Genomic DNA, 25,912 nt, shown 5'->3' with positions numbered 1-25,912 from the left:
CTTATCCTCAGAAGCAGAGGTGACTCTTGGTCTTCCTTTCCTGGGGCGGTCCTCATGTGAGTCAGTTTCTTTGTAGCGCTTGATGGTTTTTGCAACTGCACTTGGGGACACTTTCAAAGTTTTCCCAATTTTTCGGACTGACTGACCTTCATTTCTTAAAGTAATGATGGCCACTCATTTTTCTTTACTTAGCTGTGTAACAGAACTAACAGTTTAATGCAAACATTCCGTATTTTTATATAATTTATGAAAACTTTATGTTTGCTCTAATTGGCAGGAAATCAATGAAATTGGCATTCAACACAAACAAATCCTGCCACTATTTGAGACTAGAAAGATTTTTTGGTTGATTTTTGTAAGAGGGTATGCCCATTCTCTTGCTCCAAATAGGTGAATAAAGACAGGTGAGGTTAGATGGTTAAGTTATACTTACCATATATACCATACACTCAAGGGTTGTTCAATATAACTGACACATCTAGAAGGTTCAAAAACACAGCATTAAATGGAGATCTGAGATACAGTGGGAATTTAATCAATGGAATTAAAGTAAACTTACATCTCAGACAGGTCACACAAACTGGAGCTGGAAGGCTGCAGATAAATAAAATGTTTAAGGGCAATACCAATCCTCTGACATTTAATGAAATGTACTTCTGTATTACAGTCACTGAATCATTTATCATCTATTTACACTGTGGTGTAACTAGAGTCCTATGTACCCTGGTGGAAAATTTGGATCAGGGTCCCCACTGACATTTTGGTCAAATTTATGGGCCCCTGTAGCTTTTTAGATCCTATAAAGACATATGTGTACACTCCCCCCAATAAAAAAAACAGATAAAATATATTAGTCTCATAGAAAACACAGCAATAAAATTAAGTAATACTTGTAAATGTTAGTGATACAGTTACCAAACACCAATATAACATTATTAACATTATTGTTAACAATAAACCCCATAAAGGGGATAAATAAAGTTACACAATGACCATATATTATCACCACATTGTGTCTGAATATAACCACCATCCTATTGCTGAACAAAATTCACTACAGCAAGACCAATATTCCAATAATACCACATACGAGGGATAAATACCGCCACATGATTGAATAATACCACCATACTGATACTCCTAAACAGTATTAATGCATATGTCCCCTTTTGTGGCCCCCATGTAATAAAATGACTTTTTGTGCTCCCATACAGAAGTTAATGTCTTTCTTTGTGCTGAAACACAAAAATAATGCCCCCTCACAGTGGCAACAAAACAGTGATAACGTATAACAGTTATGCCCCATACAGTAATAGTGTTCACCTTTTATGCTTTGATACAGTTGTAACGTTCCAATTTTTGGCTCTATAAATTAATAATGTAATGGCCACAATCAGGAATATTGTTAATGTCCCTCATTATTGGGTTATATTGTCCTCAATTCTGGTCCACATACAGTAATATTGCACCCCAATTAGCCCATACAATAATAATGTCTACCAATTGGCCATATGAAGTAATAATGTACCCCAATTGACCTCGTACAGTAATTATATCGCCCACTTGCCCCATAAACTAATAATGTACTGTATTTTTCGGACTATAAGACGCACGGTTTTAATCCAAAATTTTGGAGGAAAGTGGGGGGTGTGTCCGAATATATATAACATACAGTATATATGCTGTGGGTGGTGTGGGGGAAGCGGCAGCGGCGGAGGAGCTGGGCACAGGAGGCAGTAGCCAGCTACTGCATCCTACACTGTGCCCACTGCTAAAGAAAATGAATATTCACTACTCCCCAAGCCCATGGATGGGGATGAGGGGTGCCATGCATATCAGGATGGGGATGAAGGCCACGTATAACAGGAAGGAGGGGGCCATATATACCAAGATGGGGGATATTAACAAAATTGGGGGATATTACTCCTATAACAGTGTCAGCAGCAGACCCCCTCCCCCTTAATAGTGCATCATGACCACATTTTTTGCTTAATTTTTTTTCTATTTTCCTCCTCTAAAACCTAGGTGCGTCTTATGGTCTGGTGCGTCTTATAGTCCGGTATGCTCCTAATTGTTATACGCTAATCCCTAGTTTGGGCTCTGCTCCATCTGCCCAGGTCCATTGAACTTTCTTTTATTCCACGTTGGGCTTTGCAGGTTGCCTGGCGTACTTCCATGTGATGAACTGCCTAGGCCTATTTAAGGGCTTCCAAGACACACACGCTGGGCTTGGTATGAATCTGAGACTAGACTTGCAGTTTGTATGTCCACAGCAACCTAGCTACAGGACGTCTCCTGTAGCCCAACAGCTTCTAGTGCCTTCACCTATTTGTCTGCAGCTTCTAGTGACCCTTTCATTAGTAATGTCCCCCATAGGGGCCCCCATCTTTAATAATGTGCCTTATCCTAGCTTCTTTCTGTAATAATGTGCACTATACTGGGGCTGTTCTCCATCACATTTATAAAAAAAATATTATTCTCGCCTCTCCTGCTTCCACAAAGAGCACATCCTTTTCGTCCTCCATAGCTGATGCAGGGGCGTGGAGTGGTACATGACAGTGGCATCATGCGTGGCCCGAGACGGGTACACCAACGTCAGCTGGACTTTGATAGCCTTGTGGCTTTTATACCTATTGTGGTGCAGGGAGGCAGTGGCTCTCTGCTCCGGAATACCTTTCAACTGAATGTGCGTCCATGCAGTCAGCGTGTCTCCTTCGTCCTTTGGCAGAGGGTATGACCACAATTATTATGCCCCTGTATACACATGAGTATTTAAAGGGAACCTGCCAGTAAATTTTTCTTTGAAATGCTCTGGTGCAGCTGAAGTTTAATGACAGGTCTCTCATGTATGTGTACATAGGGAGAGACCTGTCAGTCACCTAGAGCGGTGAAAGGAAAAGCTGGTCAGGGACGGTGACCAACTAGTCTCATCTCTCCCTATATTTCCCAAATGGATTTTCAAATTATATTTTCTCTGAAATGCCTTTCAGGCAAAATACCTGACTGCAATTGTGCAGCCAGGCTCTGATTCATGCTTCCAATGCTAAGGGCAGCATGAATCAGCTGACAGGTTCCCTTTAAGATCTGTATAGAAAAACTAATGTTAGGCTATAGGCTCATACACACTTCCCTATTTTGTAGTCTGTGTAAGAAAAATCACAGCATTCTCCATCAGATACATTTGCAGTTAATGGACACCTGAATAATGGATATGTATAAAGCTATCATTTGAGCACTAGTTTTTCTATTCAAAATGCATTTACTGCAATGTGTGTGTGTTTTTCTAATAGAAGGATAAAGAAGTTATATAGAGCAAAAAACATAGAAGTTATATGGAACAATCATTTCCATAATGAAATTCATATGGAACCAAAGCAATACTGAATGCCCTATTGGTTATATATTTCCTATGTTCATGTGCATTAAGGATGAAATATATATAGTATGTACACGTTCAGCAACACATTGAAAGTATCAAAGAAAGGACAGTGCGATAAAAACTAATCCTTATCAGAAAGGCAAATCAAAATTGAGCTCCAGCCTCATACGGCTTTAGGGTATGTTCACCTGTACAGTATTTGCAGCAGATTTTTCTGCACTAAAAGTGTGTGGCACGAAAAAAGTGGCATAAAATACACCCATTTTTTACATATTTTTATATGATTTTTTAGTTTGTTTTTACCCCATTCATTTGATTGGATGAAAAATGTTAGCAAAAGTGCTAAAAGATTGACATACTGCAGATATGAAAAAACTCTTAGATGGCTCAAATCTACAAATTTCAGAAATCACATTCACTTTGCTGGTACTGTTAAGGACAGCATTTTTTAACTAATGGAAAAATGTGGATTGATGCAGCATATGAATTAGACCTTGAGACAATGAGAATCCACTTTCGTTTGGTAGTTTAGCACAGTTATGGATTCTTTGTTTCAAATAATTTCAAACTTGACTGTCAAATGAAATGTCACAATTAAAGGGTACGGATATAAGTTATTGATAACCTATCCAAAGGAAAGGTTATCAATATCAGATTTTATATATCTGTATAGTGTATGATGGTGTTTGGATGTCATGTCACTAATGCTGAACTACAGTTATATGAAAAAGTTTGGGCACCCCTATTAATCTTAAGCTTAATGTTTTATAAAAATTGGTGTTTTTGCAACAGCTATTTCAGTTTGATATATGTAATAACTGTTGGAGGTTTATTGTACTAACAGAAAATGTGCAATCTGCATTCAAACAAAATTTGACAGGTGCATAAGTATGGGCACCTCACCAGAAAAGTGACATTAATATTTAGTAGATCCTCCTTTTGCAAAAATAACTGCCTCTAGTCGCTTCCTGTAGCTTTTAATGAGTTCCTGGATCCTGGATGAAGGTATTTTTGGCGATTCCTCTTTACAAAACAATTCCAGTTCAGTTAAGTTTGATGGTCGCAGAGCATGGACAGCCCTCTTCAAATGATCCCACAGATGTTCAATGATATTCAGGTCTGGGGACAGGGATGGCCATTCCAGAACATTGTAATTGTTTCTCTGCATGAATGCCTGAGTAGATTTGGAGCCGTGTTTTGGATCATTGTCTTGCTGAAAGATCCATCCCCTGCGTAACTTCAACTTTGTCACTGATTCTTGAACATTATTGTCAAGAATCTGCTGATACTGAGTGGAATCCATGCGTCCCTCAACTTTAACAAGATTCCCGGTGCCGGCATTGGCCACACAGCCCCAAAGCTTGATGGAACCACCACCAAATTTTACTGTGGGTAGCAAGTGTTTTTCTTGGAATGCTGTGTTTTTTTGCCACCATGCATAACGCCTTTTTGTATGACCAAACAACTCAATCTTGGTTTCATCAGTCCACAGGACCTTCTTCCAAAAAGAAATTGGCTTCCCCAAATGTGCTTTTGCATATGTAGCACCCCGAGCTCACACAGAGAAGGAGGTATATAAGGTGGGCACCATCTTAGAACAGTGCGCAGTGCAGAGAAGAAGTCAAGAGTGAGAGGAGAAGACAGGAAGCAGAGCCTCTGCATGGGCTCTGCTCCGCAGGCAGGCCTTGTCAGGAGGCTGGAGCCTGAGAGAGAGAGAAAGGAGAATGAACAGAAAGGACAGTAAGAAAGGAAGCAAGGAACAGGAAAACAGAGAAAGGCCCAGAGACACGAGGACAGAAGGAACCCCATATGCCCAGGGGATACAGGGTGAAGGGTTGGCAGAGCAGGGTACCGGAACCCAAATTGGTGGAGGCGACTAATCCTCAGCCAAAACCGGAGGTTGTGACCAGATCTTGGTGCGACCCCTCACTACATCCAGCAGGAAAGCATACCACATAGGGTCAGGGAAACCGGAGAGAGGTTTCGCCAACAGAAGGCCTGAGGAAGCTGGACAAAGGTGGGTCACTGGTGGGGACGGCCAGAGAAAGGAAAGGAAGGGAGTCCTGTGCCACGCTCTGGAATTGCCTGGGAGTTGGTCGAGCCCCTTGCCTGGTGGGCCCAGCACGGCTTGGGCAGTCACCGCCGGTACCGAGGTGACTAGGACCAGTAATGAACTGTGAGTAAAGCATTGGAAACTGCAACCACACGTCTCTGTGTTTCATCGCCGCACCAGCACAATTAGTACTGGGACGCTCACACCATCACTCCCATCCTCCACACTAGCTGCCCTGAGGCAATACTTCTCCCGTGGGGAGTTATCCCAAACTCGGCTGTGCAAACAACATCAGCCTCAGCGGTCTGCAGCGCAGCGGCGGTCCCCACTGACCGCAATCCACGGGTGGTGTAGTCGGACAATTACAATACCAATAGACTGCCACTGGTTTGACCACCCTGGGCACGGACCGGGTCGCCGCCACATGGAGACTACAACCCCCAGCATCCCACCAGCGATCCGGCTCCAGGTATCCCCTGCACAGCACAGGCCCAGGGGGCGAGTCACATACCTCAGCCGATTCTGTTTGTGGCGTGCTTGCAGAAACGGCTTCTTTCGCATCACTCTCCCATACAGCTTCTCCTTGTGCAAAGTGCGTTGTATAGTTGACCGATGCACAGTGACACCATCTGCAGCAAGTTGATGCTGCAGCTCTCTGGAGGTGGTCTGAGGATTGTCCTTGACTGATCTCACCATTCTTCTTCTCTGCCTTTCTGATGTTTTTCTTGGCCTGCCACTTCTGGCCTTAACAAGAACTGTCCCTGTGTTCTTCCATTTCCTTACTATGTTCCTCACAGTGGAAACTGACAGGTTAAATCTCTGAGACAGCTTTTTGTATCCTTGCCCTGAACAACTATGTTGAATAATCTTTGTTTTCAGATCATTTGACAGTTGTTTTGAGGAGCCCATGATGCCACTCTTCAGAGGAGATTCAAACACGAGAACAACTTGCAAGTGGCCACTTTAAATAGCTTTTCTCATGATTGCATACACCTGGCTATGAAGTTCAAAGCTCAATGAGGTTCCAAAACCAAAAAAAAGTGCTTTAGTAAGTCAGTAAAAAGTAGATAGGAGTATTTAAAACAAGAAAATTATAAGGGTGCCCATACTTATGCACCTGTCAAATTTTGTTTGAATGCAGATTGCACATTTTCTGTTAGTACAATAAACCTCATTTCAAGGCAGAAACATTACGGTGTCCAACAGTTATTACATATATCAAACTGAAATAGCTGTTGCAAAAACACCAATTTTTATAAAACATTAAGCTTAAGATTAATAGGGGCGCCCAAACTTTTTCATATAACTGTATAGGATTGCTAACATTAAAAGTTAACGGGGTTATCCGGACACAAAGTATTGATGGCCTATCATTAAAATAGGTTTGCAATATCAGATTGGTGGGGTCTGACATACCGAAAACCCACCAATCAGCTGTTAGAAGATCTAGCTGCAGTTTAATGTCAGCACAATGAATGAAGTTGCACTGCCCAGGTCTATTTAGTGTGTAGTGGCCGCTGCTGACTACTGCAGAGCAGCTCATATTCTTTTGATAAGACCTGTAACAGCTAATTTATGGGGGTTGCCTAGTGTTGGACTGCCACTGATCTGATATTGATGGCTTTTCTTAAGAATAGGTCATCAATATCTTGTGACTAGATGACCCCTTTAACTTCTAATGTCACCAACATTTGTGATATGAACTAGAAGCACAATCGCGCACTATACAACCATATAGATGTTTTGGGACATAAACATTGATTTTTATGGTCTATAAGCCAATAGTTAATCCTCCTCTCACTTTTCATTGCACCAGGAGAGACATCTACACAAATATGGCCTTCATGGAAGATTCATCAGAAGAAAACCTCTCCTGTGTCCTCACCATAACATTCAATATCAGAAGCATGCAAAAGAACATTTAAACAAGCCTGATGCATTTTGGAAACAAGTCCTGTGCACCAATGAGGTTAAAATAGAAGTTTTTGGCCACAATGATCAAAAGGTATGTGTGGAGAAAAAAAGGCTCATAATTTCAGGAAAAGAACATCTTGCCAACCATTAAGCATGGGGGTGGATCAATCATGCTTTGGGATTGTGTTGCAGCCAATGGCACGTGGAACATTTTAGTGGTAGGGGGAAGAATGGATTCAATGAAATTTCAACAAATTCTAGATGCAAACATAACAGCATCTGTAAAAAAGCTGAAGTTGAAAAGAGGATAGCTTTTACAAATCGATAATGATCCTAAACACACGTCAAAATTCACAATAGGCTACCTCAAAAGGTGCAAGCTGAAGGGTTTACAATGGTCCTCACTGTCTCCTGATCTGAACATCATTGAAAAACTATGGCTAGATCTCAAAATAGCAGTGTATGCAAGACGATCCAGGAATCTCACAGAATTGGAAGAATTTTCCAAGGAGGAATGGATGAAAATCCCTCAAACAAGAATTGAAAGACTCTTGGCTGGCTACAAAAAGGGTTCACAAACTTTTGCATTGGCCCATTTTCCTTTTTGTAATTTTTAAAATGTAAAATATGAAAATATATATTTCATTTTTTGACTCAAATACAAAGGAAATGTGTCATCTTTAACTTTAGGCATTTTAGAGATCATTTCATCTTAAACTTGCTTAACTGTTCACAATAACAGTAATTTTGACAAGGGGTGCCCAAACTTTTACTTGCCACTGTTTTTATTCCAAAGGGTGCGCAACCAAATATTAAGTTGAGGGTGCCAACAATTTGTCTGGACCATTTTGGGGGTTTTGTGTGAAATTATGTCTAATTTGCCTTTTTTTCTCTGTTTTTTTTGTGTTGTTCCAATACACACAAAGGAAATAAAACATGTTTATAACAAAACATGTGTAATTGCAATAATTTTCTGGGAGAAATACTTCATTTTCTGTAACAATTTCAATGGTGCCAACACTTTTAGCCATGACTGTATATACAGCGGGTGAAATTAAGGCAATGATCCCAAACACATAGCCAATGAAACTCTCAATTGGTTTCAGAGAAAGAAAATAAAGCTGCTAGAATGACCCAGCCAATCACCTGACCTGAATCCAATAGAAAATGTATGGAAGGAAATAAAGCTCTGAGTTTATAGAAGGAACCCACGGAATCTTTAGGATTTAAAGAGTGTTTGTGTCGAAGTATGGGCCAAAATCACACCTGAGCAATGCATGTGACTAGTTTCTCCATAAAATAGGTATCTTGAAGCTGTCATCACCAACAAAGGCTTTTGTACAAAATATTAATTAAATTTCAGTAAGCGTGTTCTATACTTTTTCCTTGTGTCATTTCTCATTATTACACACAACTTAATTCATGGATATCTATGGTTTGATTTCTTTGCATATGTAGATTGGATGGGTTGTTACCAAAATCTGGTGAGAATTTTATGTCAATAGCACCTTTAAAAATATATTTAATTAGAAAATTGGTGACGTGTTCAATATTTATTTCACTAGCTGTATATGTATATATATACATATGTATATATATATATATATATATATATATATACATATATATACACATATATATATATATATATATATATATATATACACATAGTATATATCCATTTCAGTCTCTCAGATCCCATAAGAATACAATACTATGTTATTCCTAGTGGAGTACAGTATGTAATTAATGAGTAAAATAAATCTTTGGAAGTTGTGTAGTGTAGAGATTAGCATTGCATTTACCGTATATACTCTGCATAATTCTTTTCTAGTTACCTGCCACTATTCAATACCCATACTGTAGAAATCAATGGACCACTCTCAGCTCTACCACCAGAAGAGCAGACAAAAGGTCATTATCTATTTTAAAGCAAATCAGTTTGAACAGCATATGAAGCGAATAATTAGTTTGATCGAATGAGCTAGATGTAATTTCAGTCACACAATAAACATGCTGCAGCTAATGTACAACACATGTTCTACAAGTAGCTGATCAGCAAAACAATCAATTGTACCATTAGCAATTGGGAAAATAATGAGAATTGATTCAAACACTCCTAGTTTGTTCCTATTAACAGCATCATTTCTCTTGCCAATCGGAATTTCACATTGAAGTGCAAAAATATTCTAACTTATCTTTTTTAGTCAAAAAAATGAGAAAACCATAAAAATTCCATATTATGTAATATCAATAACAGAAATCTAGAGAATATAATTATCTTGTTTTTGTTGAAAATTCTGAATTTCTGATGGATCAATATACAGTAGCTGCAAAAACCAGACATCCGGTTGCTCTCAAAGTAGACTACCATTTAAGACTGAGCTTCCATAAATGTACATCTCTATATCCTGTCTTATATGACCTGGAAATTGGTTGTTAGGTTATATTTACACGCAGAAGATTCATTACAATAATCCGAATAGGACTTTTGTTGTAGAACTTTACCCTTTCAAATAAATTTTCAACCAAGAGAAATTGCAGCTTTTGACATTTGATGGAAAAGGAGAAGCCATAAATGTTGTTGTTTACAGACATTTCCATGTTACATGCTGAAATACTGAATAATATGAATATATGATTAGCACACAAACATGAAAATTTGCCTGACTAAATGGACATTTTGTGTATTTGAGAAGAAAAGATAATTAAGATTTCTGTTCAACAAGCTCTGAAAGACAATATCAGAATAAGGCTGGGGACACACGACAGAATAAAAAATCGCTCAGAGTTGCATCCAGAAAAGTGGGAGGATTTTTTTCTCACTTGTTGTCCATGTGCTGTCCGTGTTCAATCCATTTTTTTACTCAACTATTTACAGGACCATTTACAGTTTCCAGTATTACAGAACTGCAATGTATCCATATAAATCGGATGCTGTACTGTGGCTCCATATGGCATCCGATTTTTTTTCTCACATCCATTGACTTGAATGGGTGAGTCTCATCTGATTTTCGGAGAAAACTAGTGCATTCTCCGAATAAAGCATGCATATTGTTGGTACATATTGTACACACGGAGATGTGCTGCTAACAGCAATAATGTATAGACTTGTATGAACAATCCATTCCACGGTTGGTTGATTGGTGGTATCTGGTATGTTTAAATGGATGTATGATGAGGAACGAGTGTCTTTATAATCAATCGTTTGGTTGATTATCGGCCCATGTAAAAGGGCTTTTATTGCTACCGGACTTCTCTCTATCCAGTGTGCTGAGACAAATGCCGCTATTTCAACACCATTCAGATATATAGAATTAGTTATTTAGTCAAAGAACTATCTGCAACAAATCTGTTGTGTTTGAACCTATCCAAGGGTTGTCCAGGGCTGCAGTCAAGTCCAGTGATCTGCATTTGTTGCTCTTTAGACTGGGGAAGCACAGCGACATTTCTAAAGTTGCACGGTCAAAAAACATTTGTGCAACTTGTCTGCAATTTGGCCAAGTTACCGATAAGTCATACACAAGTCGCAACAATACTCAACATTTTAGGAAACCTTGTGACTCCATGATGCATTCACAAGAGGTCACAGGCGGTCGCAGGTCACAGTACAACCCCAGAGGAAATCACAATGGGAAACTACGATTCGCGTGTCGGACGACACATGGTTGCCTTGTAGCCCCAGCTTTAGATTTGCTCTTTCTTTGCAAGTTATTTGCCTATAACTGGATGCTGTGCACAGGGTAGCAGATAGTAATTTACTGGGCTCTTTTACAAGATTTAAGGCTTTTTACGAAGCAAAATGTCGGGGAATCCTACAAGAATCCCTTCTATCATCTTGGTTTAGCCAAATTATGCACTACATATTTTGGATATTAATAATAACTTCAACATATTTATTAGTAATTATAACGATACCATTACATTGAAATAATAAAACAAATCGGTCATGCTGTTTCATGTTTCTACACGGCCAATCTTAGGACAAGAGTTATATAAACTTCAATTCAGTTTATATTCCACTAAGATTTTCTTTTTAGAAATATTTTGGACATTGAGCGATTGCCGGGATAAGAACTGAGCAGCAAGGCTCTTACCAGTGATTGAATTGAGTGCAACAGCCATAGAGCATAATCTTCTGAAAATACCATCTATCAACTCATCTTTAATGTTATACTTCAGATAACTCAGAGTACCTGTCCCTGAAAATACCACTAAATTATTACATGAAATACCAGACTACAGCTATGATATTGACTGCCACGGTCATTTATCCATATACTTCTTAATCTTTCCCGCTGCACTTTCTGTACTGCATTTTGATGACTCATTAGCTTACATGCAATTAAGTATAATATCACTTCACAAACTTTGCAATTGGATATGGAAAAAGCTGGTTATAACATTAAAAACAAGTAATGCATATTTATGTATGGTATGTAATGTTACCTTAGGAAAAGCAAAATACACCAATCCATTTAAAGGGTTGAGGAAATAGGAGAACACTGTTTTAAACCTCATTACGAGTGTGAAAAATCCTATTTAGATTTGCGTTCACAGCTGGTATGTCGGTCTCCTGTGCTTTTGAAGTCCTTTGCTCTGCTCGCTGAATTCATTAGGGAGTTTTCCTGTGTGACCAACTGATTATGAGATGTAGAAAGTGCTGCTTTTAAGGGTGTTAACAGCAAATGAACTTTTGTTTCACACCATTAGACACAGAAGCACATAAGCTGTCCACAGATAATTTCCTATCTGAAGGAGTCGAAATTCAAGTCATGTACACTGTATGCTTCTGGTCTCCCATATTAGACTGAAGTGTATAGCAGCTTGACAAAGAAGACTGAGAATCTCTTTGGTCCATCGTTGTGATGAGGGTGCTTGTCAGAATTATTGATTTTGAAGGTAGCAGTGAAAACACAGGTCAGTGGCCATCACAAGCTTGGCTAAATGGTGATTGCAGGGGACTTTTCACTTATAGCAAAGAATGGTTAGGACAATCATTTGGCACAGAACTTCCAGGGAGACCAATAAAGGCTCATTCAGATGTCCTTTGATCACGAACAAGAAAAACGGACTTTGATGCGAATGTGTGTGGTCTGAGTACTTGGAGAAACCTTTTTCTTAATCTTAGCCGAGTGCTGTCCGATTATCCCAGGTTATCACATATCACGTCATCCATGTGCGGTCTGATTTTTTCACAGACCCTTGCATTAAAATCAGACACATCTGTGCGAGTTTCGTCAGACTGGTCAGTCCGTGAAAAATCACGGGTATGTGAATGACCTCATAGACAATCACAGGTACAAGTACATATCAGAAAACCGAAAATCTGATTGAGACCTAATGCAAACTCTATTTTATGCCTCAAATATACAAGATGTTGCAGGCAACATTGCCACGTTCATCTATAAGTGAGTTTTTGATGTTCCATAATTAATGCACCATTTCTGCACCTATTAAGTAAATTAGGTTACTTGCGTTTTTTCATTGAGATTTTAAATGTGTTTTTTTTACATACTTTTTACCTACTACATCATGTTCTAAGCAAAGCTGCTTTGTGTTTGATACTTTCTGGTATTTGCCTTTGACAAAACTTTACTGATACAGTCATGAGTAGTGATGCGCGAGTATATTCGTTACTATTCGCTATTCACACAGATAGTACGGTATTTGGGTTACTTGTTATTCTGCGAGTATTTCTGTACTCACCTCGCTATATTCGGATGTCCCGCCCTGCAGTTTTGGCGCCTCCTTTTCAGCCACTAAACATGCTGGGCTTCTTAACCAATCACAGTAATGCCGCAGACATCTTGATTGTGGCATTACTGTGATTGGCTTGCCGCCGAGCGTCATAGGGTCTATTTAAGCTCTGCTGTCGCCATTTTGTGCAAATTGCATCTGGAGCCTGCATTCTTTAAGCCTAGGGAGAGATCACTGAGCTGCTAGGGAGAGTGTTTAGGCCTCTTTATAAAACAAAAGCCCTTGTAAGGCTATGTGCCCACAATGCAGAAATGCGGATTGTACATGCGTTTTTCCTGCCAGGGACAAGCGGAAGTGTAGCGTTCTTCACATGCATTTCCGCATGCAGGTTGACAAGCGCTTTCCAAGCGATTTTAGCATCACTTGGAAAGTGCTTGTCAACTTGGTCACACTATATAAATCCATGCAAAAGGCATGGATTTATATACTGTGACCCCAAAGAATGGTTAAAAATAAAAAAATAAATCTATACTTACCTTCCGATGGCCCCCGTAGTCTTTCTTCACCTTCCCGGCTGCCGGCAAATTGCGGTACACTGAAGGACCTGCCGACATCAGCGTTGCGTGACCCGTCACATGACTATGACGTCAGCGCAGGTCCTTCAGTCCATCACGATCTGCCGGAATGAGAGGAGGAGCGCACCTCGGGCCACCAGAAGGTAAGCATAAATTTATTTTTTATTTTATTCTTTTTTTTTTACAGTTTCTATGGTACCCGGGTCCGGAGGAGAGTCTCCTCTCCTCTAGACCCGGGTACCATCCGCACGTTGAAACTCTTGGATTCCGCATCTACAGATGCAGTGATGCGGAATACAAGCGATTCAATGCAAGTCAATGGCGGTGAAAATGCAGCGCTTCCGCAAAATAATTGGTAGTGCTGCATTTTTTTCCACAATGATAATCCGCAGCGGAAATTTCCGCAGCATGTGCACAGCACATGCGGATTATCATTGGGGAACATGGCAGGCCTTCTACCATGCGTTTTTTAAGCGTCTCTGCAGCGTTTTTGCCGCTGTGGAAACGCTTAAAAAACGCATCGTGGGCACACAGCCTAAGGGCTACCTGCAGTGTGTACTAGTTCTGTGTTTAAATGAGCCGCTCATTAGCTCCATAATATCACCAAAAAATAGCTCTTTTCAGAGCTGAAGACTCACAACAAAGTCAGAGTACAGGGAGGGAGAGATTGTGTATTAGGTAGGGAGAGGTTAAAGTATTCTTCCAGTGTCCATCTTAAAACAGCTCTTGTCAGAGGCAAAACAATATTTTTCCTGCACAAACAGAAGTAGCATTGTGTGCTGTCTTTTTTTTCTAGAACTGGTCTATTTTCCCTGCTGTTTTAGGGGCCAGAGCCTGCTTCTGTCCATATTAGTGTATGTAAAAAATCTTTGATTGCCCTGCACAAAGCAGTAGTCCAAACATTGCCTGCTACAAAGCACACACCAGGCCATTTTAACCACTATTTTGGAAGCCACCATCCCAAGGGCCCCCAATCACAAATAGTATTTAGGCTGGAGTAGGAATACTAATATGAAGAGAAATAAGGCTCCGGCACTCAAAAATAATGTAGATAGTCAGATAGTTGCGATTTCAAACATAATTTCCATTAATGGTTCTTCAGTGAATAATGGCCCGACGTTTCAACCCCTCCGGGGTTTTCATCAGAGGCATCAAATAAAATAGTGTATACATGTCAACAAAAAGGACAAAAATGCAGGTATTAGTGCTAGTTACATACACAATAATGTGACTAGAACAACATTAGTATCTATGCAGTGTGGTCCTGAAGGGTATATCATAGTAAATACAATATTGAGGAGACTAAAGAAAAAATGAAAGTGTCCAAGAAAATAATAAACATTTTGGAAAAAGTTCTATAGTCTTCATTAAGGACCAGTAACAATTGACTCACAGGACACATGTCTGAGAGACTAATTATAGTATCTCAAATGGTAACAAATTTTGAAAAACTAAGGACAGGAAAGAAAGCAGGAAAGGAGAGACAAGAGAGGAGAGGAGGGACACTTGTATTAAAAAGGTGATAGATACCCTGGGTTTATGAAATTTAAACCATGAAGGATGAATAATCCTCAGGATCAGTATCCGGCAGCTAGAGAAGTAAATTAAAAATGGAGAGCAATAAGATTTATTGCAAGCTCAGGAATAGATGTAAAGTAGGAGAGGTTAAATGCAGTTGTAAATACCAAAATTACGTGTTATGTGAATTCCCAAGGAGTGGGGAGATTATTCCTGGTACTTGTTGCCAGGGATTATGGAGGAGAAATGTCCTGCCAATCTGTCAATACACAATATATTATATTATAAGACATATGATAGTCCAGATGAACATAAACCCCCCAAGGGTGAAACCCTCCAGGTGTAAGAGTCCTACCTGTGACCTGTACGAGGTGACCGTAGTGTGTCTGTTGCTTGTCGGGCTATAAATAGCCAGCGCGCGCTTGTACTTCCTGTTTCCTGTCAATTGGAACGCAAGTTCCTGTTGTGTGGAACGCACCATCGAGCATGCGCTAGATGCGTGCTTTCAGACTGAATGTGATTGTGGAACGCAAGCTATGCATTCCACTGCATAGTTGATACAGAGGAACAGTAACTATCTTTTGTTGAACATAGTGGGCACAGGTTGAACAGATCACAAAGGGGTCAGTATTAAGAGATAATAAAAAGGAGGGGAGGGGAGGATAAAGGAAGAGATCAAGAGGAATGATATATCAGCAATGTGATCTCAATTGTATACATAAGCAGATGTAGAGATACATGAAATGACAGTAAAGGATATTTCAGACGGTGCATATATATGGCTATGGATGTGTAAAAGGATATGGGATGATGGAACTATTTTTCTGAGGGTAACAGAGTACATTTATACATGAAGGGTCTGGAAAGGAAAGAAAATATCATTAGTGATAGAGCATATAAACCACGAATGATTAAATGGAACAACTGATATATAAAAAAATTAATACATGGACAAAATGTTATATCACATCAACCCATATATTTAATGGACCCTAATAAGTGAAGTATACAATTATAGAGTGTGAATGTGGCATAGGTGGTACCGCAGAAAGGAGACTAATTAGACATGAATCTCATATTCCCTGTTGAGACCATGAGGTTCGAGTGTTTTGAGGGTGAAAATCCAATAGGTTGCGCTCTCTTTGAGTCTCTCTATTCTATTGCCCCCTCTCCTATTAATCGGAACATGATCGATAATTTGAAACCGGAGTTGTGAAACAGAATGATTATGTGTGGAAAAATGATTGGGGATAGGCAACAGATTGTATTTGCATCTAATTGTGTATTTATGTTTGCTGATTCGGTCTTGGATATGCTGGGTGGTTTCTCCAACATAACCCAGCCCGCACGGACATTTGATAAGGTAAATAACAAAAGAGGACTCACAGGTAAAGTAACCCTTGATGGGGAAACTCTTGCCTGTTGTAGGATGGGTAAAAAACCTACCCTTGGTCATGTTAGAACATTGGCAGCACCCCAAGCACGGGAAATTGCTCAAGCGAGGTGTTGCCAAAGTGGTCTGACGTATGTTTGCCTGCAACTGCGAATGTTAGCCTTCACTAGTTTGTCCCTCAAGTTGTGTGGTCTCTTGTTACAAACCAATATTGGTTGCTGAAAATGAGATATGTCCGGGTAGGATCTGCCTAATAGTGCCCAGTGGTCTTTTAGGATATCTTGAATCAGTGTTTGGTATGGGTGGTAAGTGTTGACAAAGATCATCCTCTGTGCTGTAGGTTCTTGTCTTCTCCGTTCAAGAGAAGGAAATGAAACGGATGTAGGGTAACCCCTGTTAATGAATTTTTGTCCCATTTCTCCATGGCGTTTACTTCTGAGGGATGGGTCAGATACTATTCGATTGATCCTAGTGTGTTGCGAGATTGGGAGCGATTTTTTAACATGTTTAGGGTGACAGCTGGTGTAGTGTAGGAGGGCATTACGATCCGTGGATTTGACAAACAGGTCAGTGGATAAGTGCCCCTGATCATCCTTGATGACCTTGATGTCAAGGAAACTAATCTGGCATCTATCATGTGTTAGAGAGAAGGAGATGCCTGGTGTACAGCCATTGAGGTATTCAAAAAATTGAATCAGGTGTGTTTCATCTTGGTCCCAAATGACGAATAAGTCGTCTATGTAGCGTTTCCAAAATCTGATCCCCGGATATATGCCACTATCTGGTGTTACAAATTTTTCTTCAAAGTGCGCCATAAAGATATTGGCATAATGGGGTGCCATATTGGACCCCATGGCTGTCCCACGTTTCTGTATGTAGAAACGGTCTCCAAAAAGAAAGAAATTGTTTTGCAGAATAATATCTGACAAGTCCCTACAGAGATCTTTACGGGATTGGGAACAGGTACTGTATTTCTCTAAGAACCATGTGAGTGCCCCGAGGCCTAAATCATGGTTAATCGATGTATATAGGCTGTTTACATCTAGTGTTACCAGAATGGATCCAGGAGGTATTGTGTCAAATTGATGTAGATGCGACAGAAAATCGGATGAGTCCTTAATATATGATGGAATGGCGGGTAAGAGTGGTGTTAGGATTTTTTCAACTGTTTTGGCCAACGGGGAGAGTAAGGAATCCGTGGATGCAACAATTGGACGTCCGGGCGGATATTGTAGATTTTTGTGGATCTTTGGGAGCGTGTAAAAGACAGGGGTTATAGGGTGTTTATTCATCAGATAATCTGACAGTTTTTGGTCTATGACTTGTGTGTTGAGTAGTGATTCAATCTTAGTATGAATAAGCTGGCTGATCTGGAATGTAGGATTATTAGGAACCCTAGTGTATACATCAGGGTTACTAAGTTGTCCTTCGATTTCTCCGATATAGTAAGAGCGATCCATAACCACTATCGCGCCCCCTTTGTCTGCTGGTTTAATGATAATTTGGTTGCTGGAAGTTAGTGTATGTAGGGCCTGTTTCTCCTCTCCTCTCCACTGAGATTCATGCGGAGGGGAAACATACCGCCGGAGACTTTAGTCTTCAATTGCTCAATGTCCCTTTTCACCAATGTGATGTATGTTTCCACCGGATGATAGGTTTTTGGGGGATTGAATTTTGATGGAATCTTAAGGCCTAATTCATTTAGTGACAGTAATTCTGTCTGTTGTTCAGAGGAAGAATGACTAGGAGAATCATCCTTTGTGGAAAAATGGACCTTAAGCCTAAGATTCTGAAAAAATCATCTTAGTTCTAAATCTAAGGTGAAAGGGTCAAAGGATGGGGTGGGACAAAAGGACAATCTCTTCTGTAATATTCTTGTCTCCGTGGGGGTAAGGACCTGTGAAGAAATGTTGTAGACAAGGGTGTCGGGCCTACCTGTGACCGAAGTGACAGTCTGTCTGTCTGCATCTGTGAGGGAAGAAGAGGCGGTAAAGTTATACTCTTGTTGGACTCTGTAGCGTGACACCCCATTTCCTACTGCCTGCTACAAAGCAAGCACCAGGCCATTTTAACCACTATGTTGGGGTGTCAGCCTGCCTTCTGTCTTTATTAGTCTACGTAAAAAATCTTTGATTGCCCTGCACAAAGCAGTAGTCCAAACAATTCCTACTGCCTGCTACAAAGCACGCACCAGGCCATTTTAACCACTATTTTGGAAGCCACCATCCCAAGGGCCACCAATCACAAATAGTATTTAGGCTGCAGTAGGAATACTTTCCTGGTTTGTCCACTGCACAATCTGCATGGGGTTTGTAAAAATTATCCCTATGGGCTGAGTTATGGTTGACGCAGGAAGCCACCATCCCAAGGGCGTCTAATCACAAATAGTAGTTAGGCTGGAGTAGGAATACTGCCCTGGTTTGTCCACTGCACAATGTGCATAGGGTTTCTAAAAATTAGCTCTATGGACTGAGTCATGGTTGACGCAGGAAGGAAACGGGTTCTTATGGGAAGGGGGTGACGTTAACAGCAGTAGCATGAGTCTGCATTTTTGGTGAATTTAGGTTGGCTTGCTCTCATCTAGAGGGATTACAAACTGTGGCGATATCCAGTCCTTGCTGAATTTAATCAGAGTAAGTCTGTCTGCATTTTCCGTGGAGAGGCGTGTGCGCCTATCAGTGATGATTGCCCCAGCGGAACTGAAAACATGCTTATACACCACACTAGCAGCCAGGCAAGCCAGCACCTCCAAGGCATATAAGGAGAAATCGGGCCAAGTTTTCAGCTTAGACACCCAATAATTAAAGGCAACTGAAGCGTCAGAAAGGACGCATGTATGGTCACTTAAGTACACTTTGACCATGTTCTGCAACTTATCCCTCCTTGGCATTGTTACAGGCACAGATAGCCTTTACTGTTGTGCTGGTCTATTGAAAATTGCCCAATTTGTGCACATTTTCCCCCCACCTCTGTTGGATCTGGTGTTCTTGTCTCTCCCCATTATCCCTTGGTGTTGAAAAGAGACGGTACCTCTGCCACCAGCATTGTCTGAGGGTGATGTTTTCAGCAACTGATCTACAACGGCCCTCTTGAACAATTCAATTGTAAAACTCTTTGTTGACTCCAAAAGGAGAGAAGGAAATTTCTCCTTGTACCGTGGATCGATAAAAGGTGGCCAACCAGTATAGGTCGCTCTTGTCACCTGCACCTTAAAAACATCTCCAGAATCCGACCTTTTCTCTCCTTTGAAACTGCTAAAACTCTTACTGTCGATCTTATTCACTCTCGTCTGGACTACTGCAACTCTCTTCTGATCGGTCTCCCTCTTACCAAACTTTCTTCACTTCAATCCATCCAGAATGCGGCAGCCAGGGTCGTATTTATGTCCAGCAGCTTCACCGATGTCTCCATCTTGTGCCAGTCATTACACTGGTTGCCCATTTGCTACAGGGTCCAATATAAACTCATCATTCTCACCCACAAAGCTCTCCACAGTTCTGCACGGCCTTATATCTCCTCTCTCATCTTTGTCTCTCGCCCTACACATACAGTGCTGGCCAAAAGTATTGGCACCCCTGCAATTCTGTCAGATAATACTCAGTTTCTTCCTGAAAATGATTGCAATCACAAATTCTTTGGTACTATTCTCTTCATTTAATTTGCTTGCAAGGAAAAACACAAAAGAGAATGAAGCAAAAATCAAATCATTGATCATTTCACACAAAACTCCAAAAAAGGGCCGGACAAAAGTATTGGCACCCTCAGCCTAATACTTGGTTGCACAACCTTTAGCCAAAATAACTGTGATCAACCGCTTACGGTAACCATCAATGAGTTTCTTACAATGCTCTGCTGGAATTGTAGACCATTCTTCTTTGGCAAACTGCTCCAGGTCCCTGATATTTGAAGGGTGCCTTCTCCAAACTGCCATTTTGAGATCTCTCCACAGGTGTTCTATGGGATTTAGGTCTGGACTCATTGCTGGCCACCTTAGAAGTCTCCAGTGCTTTCTCTAAAACCATTTTATAGTGCTTTTGGAAGTGTGTTTTGGGTCATTGTCCTGCTCGAAGACCCATGACCTCTGAGGGAGACCCAGCTTTCTCACACTGGGCACTACATTATGCTGTAAAATTTGTTGGTAGTCTTCAGACTTCATAATGCCATAACACGGTCAAGCAGTCCAGTGCCAGAGGCAGCAAAGCAACCCCAAAACATCAGGGAACCTCCACCATGTTTGACTGTAGGTACCGTGTTCTTTTCTTTGAATGCCTCTTTTTTTCCTGTACACTGTATGTTGATGCTTTTTCCCAAAAAAGCTCTACTTTTGTCTCATCTGACCAGAGAACATTCTTCCAAAACGTTTTAGGCTTCCTCGGGTAAGTTTTGGAAAACTCCAGCCTGGCTTTTTTATGTCTCAGGGTAAGAAGTGGGGTCTTCCTGGGTATCCTACCATACAGTCCCTTTTCATTCAGACGCCGACGGATAGTATGGGTTGACACTGTTGTACCCTCGGACTGCAGGGCAGCTTGAACTTGTTTGGATGTTAGTCGAGGTTCTTTATCCACCATCCGCACAATCTTGCGTTGAAATCTCTCGTCAATTTTTCTTTTCCGTCCACAGTGGTTAGCCACAGTGCCATGGGCTTTAAACTTCTTGATGACACTGCGCACGGAAGACACAGGAACATTCAGGTCTTTGGAGATGGACTTGTAGCCTTGAGATTGCTCATGCTTCCTCATAATTTGGTTTCTCAAGTCCTCAGACAGTTCTTTGGTCTTCTTTATTTTCTCCATGCTCAATGTGGTACACACAAGGACACAGGACAGAGGTTGAGTCAACTTTAATCCATGTTAACTGGCTGCAAGTGTGATTTAGTTATTGCCAACACCTGCTAGGTTCCACAGGTAAGTTACAGGTGCTGTTATTTCCACAAATTAGAGAAGCATCACATGATTTTTCAAACAGTGGCAATACTTTTGTCCACCCCCTTTTTTATGTTTGGTGTGGAATTATATCCAATTTGGCTTTAAGACAATTCTTTTTGTGTTTTTTCATTGAAGACAAATTAAATGAAGATAATAATACCAAAGAATTTGTGATTGCAATCATTTTCAGGAAGAAACTGAGTATTATCTGAAAGAATTGCAGGGGTGCCAATACTTTTGGCCACCACTGTACCCTCCATTCTACAAATGACCTAAGACTAACATCCCCCATAATCCGAACCTCACACCTCCGTCTCCAAGACTTCTCTCATGCTGCACCAGTTCTCTGGAATGCTCTACCCCAGACGATCCGACTAATGCCTAGCCACCGCGTCTTCAAGCGTGCTTTAAAAACCCATCTCTTTAAACAAGCCCACCACCTCAACTACTCAGTAAACTAACTTTCCTCTGTTCCCTCCTTCTAAATATTATTCTGAATCTGCACCCTACTATTCATCTGTCTCCACACCCTCCATGCACACGATAACTACACTCGATACTTGATTATTGCACTTAAACATACTGGCTGATGACCGGATCATGCAGTCTTATATGAAAATCCCTACTTATTATGATTGCCTGACCTGAAATAACAAGCACTTTTCACCTATTGTGTCCACCCATTGCCTTGTTGAATGTAAGCTTGCGAGCAGGGACCTCACTACTAATGTAACTGTTGAAACTGAATTTATTGTATGTACATGTCTCCGCTTAATTGTAAAGTGCTGCGGAATATGTTGGCACTATATAAATAAAAACTATTATTATTATTACTGTTAGATAAAATGTGTATCACGTGAGGGTCTTGCCACAGACACTTACACATGAACGGTGCCATGTGGGCCAAGCTGCAAAAAGGCAAATGTTCTGTGTCCCCAACAGTAGAAACAGTACCCATCTTCTCCTCACGCTGACTTGCCTCGTCCTCCTCCTCCTCCACCTCCTCCTCTCCAGCCCATCCAGGCTGGACAGACATGAAGTTTGAGTTGGGTGTTTCCTCTGTAGCATTGCGAGTCCCCTCAGTAGCACAGAAAAACAAGTCCTCTCCCTCCTCATCACCCAGTATTGCCTCAGAATATTGGTTAGGCTGGGTAGTATCACCCATTGGGAAATCTGGCTCCATACCAACATGCTGGGCAATAAAAGATTCCTCTTTGAGATTATGCAGTGATTGTTTCAAGAGACACAGCAGCGGGATGGTTACGCTGATAATAGCCTGATCACCACTCACAAGGTTGGTGAAGTACTCAAAGTTTTCAAGAACCTCACAAATGTCAGTAGTCACCCACTCAACAGTTGTTATGTGTGGTGGCTGACTCTCAGTCTGACTGACATGCTGAAGCTGGTATTCAGCTACTGCCGTCTGCTGATCACTAATCCTCGCCAACATATGATAGGTGGAGTTCCACTGCGTGGGCAGGTCGCAAATGAGTCGGTGACTTGGCAAATCCAAGCGCTTTTGCAGCGCTGTAAAAGAGACAAAAGCAGTAGAGGAATGGTGGAAATGGGCGCTAATACAGCGCACCTTCTCAAGTAGGTACGGCAAGTCACGGAACGTTTTCAGAAATTTCTAAACAACTAGGTTCAGCACATGAGCCAATGCATGGCATGTGAACCAGCTTGCTGATCTTTAAAGCTGCCACCAGGTTACGCTCATTATTGCAGACGACCAGACTGGGTTGGAGGTGCAGCGGGGAGAGCCACTGATTGGTCTGTTGTTTTAAAGCTTGCCACTGCTCTGTTGCAGTGTGTGCTTTCTGACCTAAACAGATCAGATTCAGCAAAGCGTCTTGCCACTTTGCCAATGTGCTGCTGCACAGGTACCAACTTGGCAGTGATGGGGAGGGTAATTCAGCAGAGGATGAGGAGCAGTAGAAGGGGAGAGAGGAAGTGGAATATGAAGAGGTGGAAACCCTGACAGAAGTTTGACCCGCTATTCTTAGCGTGGGTGGGATGTGTGATGTTCCACTTTGCGCCTTTGTCCCACCCTCCACCAGGTTCCCCCAGTGTGCCATGACAGAAATGTATCGTCCCTGTACACAACAATTTGTCCAGGTGTCTGTGGTTAGGTGGACCTTCTGGGTTACGGTGTTGATTAGAGCACGGTTCAGATTGTTTAACATGGGCTTGTGTACTGCAAGGACGGCATATTAGGCAAAATAGTGGCGGCTAGGAACACTGTATTGTGGGGCAGCCACAGCCAAGAGATCACAGAAGACTGTGCTCCTACAAGCCTAAATGGCAACATCTCCACAGCTAGCAATTTCGCAATGTGCGAGTTTAGTATTTGTGCCTGTGTGTGCGTGGCTGGGTATTTTACGCTTTCTTTCCAAGCTCTCAGGCACTGACAATTGGACGCTTTGCTGGCACAAGGAAGTGGATGTGGTTGATGTTTGTTGTGTGTGAGCAACCGCAGCTTGTGGGCAGGAGGTATGAGTGCCTGCTTCTTGAACAGCAGATTCTGAAGGACATAGCCCAGGCGACATGGCATAAGTCTCCACCGAACCCAAAAGCACTACAGATACTGGCTGGTGATGAGCTCATGCAGCCTTTATCTATCCCTCATCCTCTCAAGATCGCTGGACCATCATTGTAAATAAGCCCCTGTCCTTTGTGTCACCCCCAACTCATTGTAGATCGTAAGCTCTTACGAGCAGGGTCATTATTTTTGCTTTAGATCACATGGAATTAATTTGGCACAATATTAATATATTAATTATAATCATTTTTTTTAGGCTGTGTGCCAACGATGCGTTTTTTAAGCGTTTCCGCAGTGGCAATTCTGCTGCAGAAAGGCTTAAAAAACGCTTGGTAGAAGGTCTGCAATGTTCCCCAATGATAATCCGCATGTGCTGTGCACATGCTGCGGAAATTTCCGCTGCGGATTATCATTGCGGAAAAATCCGTAGCACTACCAATTATTTTGCGGAAGCGCGGCGTTTTCGCCGCCATTGACTTGCATTGGAACTCATGTAATCCACATCACTGCATCTGTACATGCGGATTCAATGCGTTTCAATGTGCGGATGGTACCCAGGTCTGGAGAGGAGGAGACTCTCCTCCGGACCCGGGTACCATAGAACCTGCAAAAAAAAGAATAAAATAAAAAATATACATTATACTCACCTTGAGATGGCTCGCGGTGTCTTTATTCGATGCTTCCTGGCTTGCCGGCAGCTCGCGATAGACTAAAGGACCTGTGGTGACGTCATTTAGTCAAGTGACAGGTCACGCGACCGCTGACGTCGGCAGGCCATCAGAAGGTAAGTATATATTTATTTTTTAATTTTTACCATTCTTTTACAGTCACACTATATAAATCTGTGCCGGTTGCAAGGATTTATATAGTGTGACCAAGTTGTCAAGCACTTTTCCAAGTGATGCTAAAATCGCTTGGAAAGCACTTGACAACCCGCATGCAGAAATGCATGTGAAGAAAGCTTCACATCCGCATGTCCCTGGCAGGAAAAACGCATGTATAATCCGCATGCGTTTTTTCTGCCAGAGAGATGCAGAAACGCTCAAAAAAAAAGCGGAGCATTTCTGCATCGTGGGCACATAGCCTTACATTAATTGTATGGCTTAATATTGAGCACACGTAGCCATCTATACACAGCAGGAGGCTGCACGTAGCCATCTATACACAGCAGGAGACCGTACGGCACCATCTATACACAGCGGGAGGCCGCACCTTGCCATCTATACACAGCGGGAGGCCGCACGCAGCGATCTATACACAGCAGGAGGCTGCACGTAGCCATCTATACACAGCGGGTGGCCGCACGGCGCCATCTATACACAGCAGGAGGCCGCATGGCGCCATCTATGCACAGCGGGAGGCCGCACGTAGCCATCTATACACAGCGGGAGGCCGCACGGGGCCATCTATACACAGCAGGGGGCCGCACTGCGCCATCTATACACAGCAGGGTGTTTCACGTAGCCATCTATACACAGCAGGAGGCCGCACGTAGCCATCTATACACAGCAGGAGGCCGCACGTAGCCATCTATACACAGCAGGGGGCTGCACGGTGCCATCTATACACAGCAGGGGGCCGCACAGTGCCATCTATACACAGCGGGAGGCCGCACGTAGTTTTCTATACACAGCGGGAGGCCGCATGTAGTCTTCTATACACAGCAAGAGGCTGCACGTAGCCATCTATGCACAGCAGGAGGCCGCACGGTGCCATCTATACACAGCGGGAGGCCGCACGTAGTTTTCTATACACAGCGGGAGGCCGCATGTAGTCTTCTATACACAGCAAGAGGCTGCACGTAGCCATCTATGCACAGCAGGAGGCCGCACGGTGCCATCTATACACAGCGGGAGGCCACACGTAGCCATCTATACACAGCGGGAGGCCGCACGTAGAGATCTATACACAGCAGG

The sequence above is a fragment of the Phyllobates terribilis genome, unplaced genomic scaffold (assembly GCF_046119375.1).
Source record: "Phyllobates terribilis strain yellow unplaced genomic scaffold, ASM4611937v1 Scaffold_3__8_contigs__length_932513732, whole genome shotgun sequence".
Lineage (NCBI taxonomy): Eukaryota > Metazoa > Chordata > Amphibia > Anura > Dendrobatidae > Phyllobates > Phyllobates terribilis.
Note: the sequence above shows the minus strand (reverse complement) of the source record.